Here is a 6,000-nt window from a genome sequence, read left to right as displayed (position 1 = left end):
CATGAACACTTCAGTGATCACAGAAAGGCTTTTAATGACTCTCTGCTGCACATGGAAATACACTAGAGTCAAATTACTCTGCACACACACACACACACATACACACACACACACACACACACACACACACACACACACACACACCCTTCCTGAATTTCATGTTGTGTAGGAGACGTGTTTAGTGTCCTGGTGGGATGTACGTTAGTGCAGTGTGTGTGTGTGTGTGTGTGTGTGTGTGTGTGTGGGTGTGTGTTCAGTACAGAGTGTTTTTAGCTTATCTTCAATGGTATTATAAAAACTTGTCCATTTCTTTGATTCATTAGAATGTAAAGAACACAACAAAGTGTGTCTACTAACCCCGTTTCCATATGAGTTGGGAAATTGTGTTAGATGTAAATATAAACGGAATACAATGATTTGCAAATCATTTTCAAGCCATATTCAGTTGAATATGCTACAAAGACAACATATTTGATGTTATAGTAGTATATATAGTATATATATATAGTAGTATATATATGCGCTGACAGTTCATTGGTATATATAGTGTGTATACAAATATTGTATATATATATAGTAGTATATATAGTGTATATATATATAGTAGTATATATAGTGTGTATACATATAGTGTATATATATATAATAGTATATATAGTGTGTATACATTTAGTGTATATATATAATAGTATATATAGTGTGTATATATATAGTGTGTATATATAGTAGTATATATAGTGTGTATACATCTAGTGTATATATATAGTAGTATATATAGTATATATATATATATATATATATAGTAGTTTATGTATGTGTGGGGAAAAAAATCACAAGACTATTTCATCTCTACAGGCCTGTTTCATGAGGGGGCGTTCCCTCAATCATCAGGAGATTTTAATGGGAGCATTGACATACCATGGTTTATATAGGGCACAGAGTGGGTGGGTACAGGCTGGCCTAGGGGCGTGGTGATTGGCTCATGTGTTACCTAGGAGGTGTTTCCGTCTGTGGCGGCATGCTGTTACAATTTCGCTGCGCTTGTTGAGGGATGACAGGTCTGGACGGTAAATAATAAACAGTTTCTCTTTCAAGCATAGGTTGCATCTTTTATTACCACTATTGTAAGGTGTGCTGGATGCAAGAATTTGCCATGTTATTGAATATTCAACATTATTGTCTTTGAGGTCCCAAATGTGTTTGCTGAGTTCTGTGGTATTCCGCAGGTTTTGGTTCCTGAAAGAAGCCTTGTGATTGTTCCATCTGGTTTTGAATTCTCCCTCGGTTAATCCTACATATGTGTCGGATGTGTTCATGTCCTTGCGTATTACCTTAGATTGGTAGACAACTGATGTTTGTAAGCACCCCCCGTTGAGAGGGCAATCAGGTTTCTTTCGACAGTTACAGCCTTTGTTGGTTTTGGAGTCGCTCTGTCCGGGGGCCGACGGCTCATTTGGAATTGTTTTGTTGTGGTTTGAGATGATTTGTCGTATATTGTTCATACAGCTGTAGCTCAATTTAATGTTGTTCTTGTTGAATACATACATTAAATTGAGCTACAGCTGTATGAACAATATACGACAAATCATCTCAAACCACAACAAAACAATTGCAAATGAGCCGTCGGCCCCCGGACAGAGCGACTCCAAAACCAACAAAGGCTGTAACTGTCGAAAGAAACCTGATTGCCCTCTCAACGGGGGGTGCTTACAAACATCAGTTGTCTACCAATCTAAGGTAACACGCAAGGACATTAACACATCCGACACATATGTAGGATTAACCGAGGGAGAATTCAAAACCAGATGGAACAATCACATACAAATATTGAAGATCTTTGCTCCTTCTCAACTCTGTGCTAATATTATTTTCGCAAAATACAACCAATAGTACGTTAATGTTAAATCTTACTTGTGAAAAGTAATCCCCCGATTCCTATTTTCAACAGTCCGCTCATTTGAGCAGGAAAACGCTGAACACCATCTTTGTTTTCTACCTGTCAACTGTCAGTTTAGCATCTTTGTTTTCTACCTGTCAACTGTCAGTATAGCATCTTTGTTTTCTACCTGTCAACTGTCAGTTTAGCATCTTTGTTTTCTACCTGTCAACTGTCAGTTTAGCATCTTTGTTTTCTACCTGTCAACTGTCAGTTTAGCATCTTTGTTTTCTACCTGTCAACTGTCAGTTTAGCATCTTTGTTTTCTACCTGTCAACTGTCAGTTTAGCATCTTTGTTTTCTACCTGTCAACTGTCAGTTTAGCATCGTTGTTTTCTACCTGTCAACTGTCAGTTTAGCATCTTTGTTTTCTACCTGTCAACTGTCAGTTTAGCATCTTTGTTTTCTACCTGTCAACTGTCAGTTTAGCATCTTTCTTTTCTACCTGTCAACTGTCAGTTTAGCATCTTTGTTTTCTACCTGTCAACTGTCAGTTTAGCATCTTTGTTTTCTACCTGTCAACTGTCAGTTTAGCATCTTTGTTTTCTACCTGTCAACTGTCAGTTTAGCATCTTTGTTTTCTACCTGTCAACTGTCAGTTTAGCATCTTTGTTTTCTACCTGTCAACTGTCAGTTTAGCATCTTTGTTTTCTACCTGTCAACTGTCAGTTTAGCATCTTTGTTTTCTACCTGTCAACTGTCAGTTTAGCATCTTTGTTTTCTACCTGTCAACTGTCAGTTTAGCATCGTTGTTTTCTACCTGTCAACTGTCAGTTTAGCATCGTTGTTTTCTACCTGTCAACTGTCAGTTTAGCATCTTTGTTTTCTACCTGTCAACTGTCAGTTTAGCATCTTTGTTTTCTACCTGTCAACTGTCAGTTTAGCATCTTTGTTTTCTACCTGTCAACTGTCAGTTTAGCATCTTTGTTTTCTACCTGTCAACTGTCAGTTTAGCATCTTTGTTTTCTACCTGTCAACTGTCAGTTTAGCATCTTTGTTTTCTACCTGTCAACTGTCAGTTTAGCATCTTTGTTTTCTACCTGTCAACTGTCAGTTTAGCATCTTTGTTTTCTACCTGTCAACTGTCAGTTTAGCATCTTTGTTTTCTACCCGTCAACTGTCAGTTTAGCATCTTTGTTTTCTACCTGTCAACTGTCAGTTTAGCATCTTTGTTTTCTACCTGTCAACTGTCAGTTTAGCATCTTTCTTTTCTACCTGTCAACTGTCAGTTTAGCATCTTTGTTTTCTACCTGTCAACTGTCAGTTTAGCATCTTTCTTTTCTACCTGTCAACTGTCAGTTTAGCATCTTTCTTTTCTACCTGTCAACTGTCAGTTTAGCATCTTTCTTTTCTACCTGTCAACTGTCAGTTTAGCATCTTTCTTTTCTACCTGTCAACTGTCAGTTTAGCATCTTTGTTTTCTACCTGTCAACTGTCAGTTTAGCATCTTTGTTTTCTACCTGTCAACTGTCAGTTTAGCATCTTTGTTTTCTACCCGTCAACTGTCAGTTTAGCATCTTTGTTTTCTACCTGTCAACTGTCAGTTTAGCATCTTTGTTTTCTACCTGTCAACTGTCAGTTTAGCATCTTTCTTTTCTACCTGTCAACTGTCAGTTTAGCATCTTTCTTTTCTACCTGTCAACTGTCAATTTAGCATCTTTGTTAGTCAATGTATCACACACAGTAACGCAACGTTAGACGGCGGTCAGCAGCACGGCATATTTTAGCCACCTACAAAAAGACAAACATAGTCAAATAAAGGTCAGTTAAAATGTATACTATATTAAGAATATGTGTACATATTGCATAGGGTCCTGACATCTAAAAAGTACAACTCTGTTCATTGTTATGTTCATGTATTTGTTATGTTTTTCATGTGTACGCACACATCAACACACATACAGTATGAGATGAGATCAATGAGATAAGGTAAGAACAGGATAGTGGAACTAGTTACAATGCAACATGCCATGGAAATACAATGTTAACACTTTTGTGCAAATAAGTACTTGTTTTTTCAAATGGGTTTATTGTGTAAAGGAATGAGTTAAGTGTTTAAAATGACTGGTTAATAGTGCTATTATGAAGTGCAATGTCAGCACTATCTTTTTCCCTGCAATTTCAAATGCACTTGTTTTAATAAATAAATACAGCATTTTAAAAGCATACACAATCCGTGTAAATATATTAGTCTGTGGTTAAAAGGACTTGAAAGGACTCGAAACTCAAAATGCAGGACTTGGGACTTGACTTGAGACTTTCCAGTCTTGACTTTGGACTTGACTCGGGACTTGCCTGTCTTGACTCGAGACTTGAGGGCAAAGACTTGAGACTTACTTGTGACTTGCAAAACAATGACTTGGTCCCACCTCTGGTATATAGTGTGTATACATGTAGTGTATTTATGTATATATATATATATATATATATATATATATATATATATATATATATATATATATATATATATATATACATATGTCTTAATAAGGTTATCCAAAAAATAGTGCTCGATACCGTAGTAGAGCGCAATATATGTATGTGTGGGAAAAAAATCACAAGACTATTTCATCTCTACAGGCCTGTTTCATGAGGGGGGTACCCTCAATCATCAGGAGATTTTAATGGGAGCATTCGCATACCATGGTTTATATAGGGCACAGAGTGGGTGGGTACAGAAAACGAAACGACATCATCTGGTACAACCCCCCATACAGCAAAAACGTCTCAACGAACATTGGACACAAATTCCTCAATCTGATTGACAAACACTTTCCCAAAGACAACACCCTAAGAAAAGTATTCAACAAGAACAACATTAAATTGAGCTACAGCTGCATGAACAATATACGACAAATCATCTCAAACCACAACAAAACAATTGCAAATGAGCCGTCGACCCCCAGACAGAGCGACTCCAAAACCAACAAAGGATGTAACTGTCGAAAGAAACCTGATTGCCCTCTCAACGGGGGGTGCTTACAAACATCAGTTGTCTACCAATCTAAGGTAATACGCAAGGACATTAACACATCCGACACATATGTAGGATTAACCGAGGGGGAATTCAAAACCAGATGGAACAATCACAAGGCTTCTTTCAGGAACCAAAACCTGCGGAATACCACAGAACTCAGCAAACACATTTGGAACCTCAAAGACAATAATGTTGAATATTCAATAACATGGCAAATTCTTGCATCCAGCACACCTTACAATAGTGGTAATAAAAGATGCAACCTATGCTTGAAAGAGAAACTGTTTATTATTTACCGTCCAGACCTGTCATCCCTCAACAAGCGCAGCGAAATTGTAACAGCATGCCGCCACAGACGGAAACACCTCCTAGGTAACACATGAGCCAATCACCACGCCCCTACGCCAGCCTGTACCCACCCACTCTGTGCCCTATACAAACCATGGTATGCGAATGCTCTCATTAAAATCTCCTGATGATTGAGGATACCCCCCCTCATGAAACAGGCCTGTAGAGATGAAATAGTCTTGTGATTTTTTTCCCACACATACATATATATACATATATATATATATATATATAGTAGTATATATAGTGTGTATACATATAGTGTATATATATACTGTATATAGTAGTATATATAGTGTGTATACATATAGTGTATATACAGTATATAGTAGTATAAATAGTGTATATACATATAGTGTATATATATATATTTATATAGTGTGTATACATATAGTGTATATATATAGTAGTATATATAGTGTATATACATATAGTGTATATATATATATAGTGTGTATACATACATATAGTGTGAATATATATATAGCAGTATATATAGTGTATATACATATAGTGTATAAAAATAAGTCATGGTGGTCAGTGTGATGGTGGTCAGTGTGATGGTGGTCAGTGTGATGGTGGTCAGTGTGATGGTGGTCAGTGTGATGGTGGTCAGTGTGATGGTGGTCAGTGTGATGGTGGTCAGTATGATGGTGGTCAGTGTGATGGTGGTCAGTGTGATGGTGGTCAGTGTGATGGTGGTCAGTGTGATGAGTCATGGTGTCTTCTGTGTCCTCAG

General features: G+C 37.2%; 1 protein-coding gene across 6 annotated transcripts in view; it reads left to right on the top strand.

Annotated features, from left to right (window-relative positions):
• The window catches only part of atp8a2 (ATPase phospholipid transporting 8A2), a 117,110-nt gene that overhangs the window by 74,958 nt on the left and 36,152 nt on the right, over positions 1-6,000 (top strand). The gene's annotated exons all lie outside the window — the stretch shown is intronic.

This window comes from Nerophis lumbriciformis, linkage group LG07 (genome assembly GCF_033978685.3).
Source record: "Nerophis lumbriciformis linkage group LG07, RoL_Nlum_v2.1, whole genome shotgun sequence".
NCBI lineage: Eukaryota > Metazoa > Chordata > Actinopteri > Syngnathiformes > Syngnathidae > Nerophis > Nerophis lumbriciformis.
Note: the sequence above shows the minus strand (reverse complement) of the source record. Positions and strands in the feature narration are given on the sequence as shown.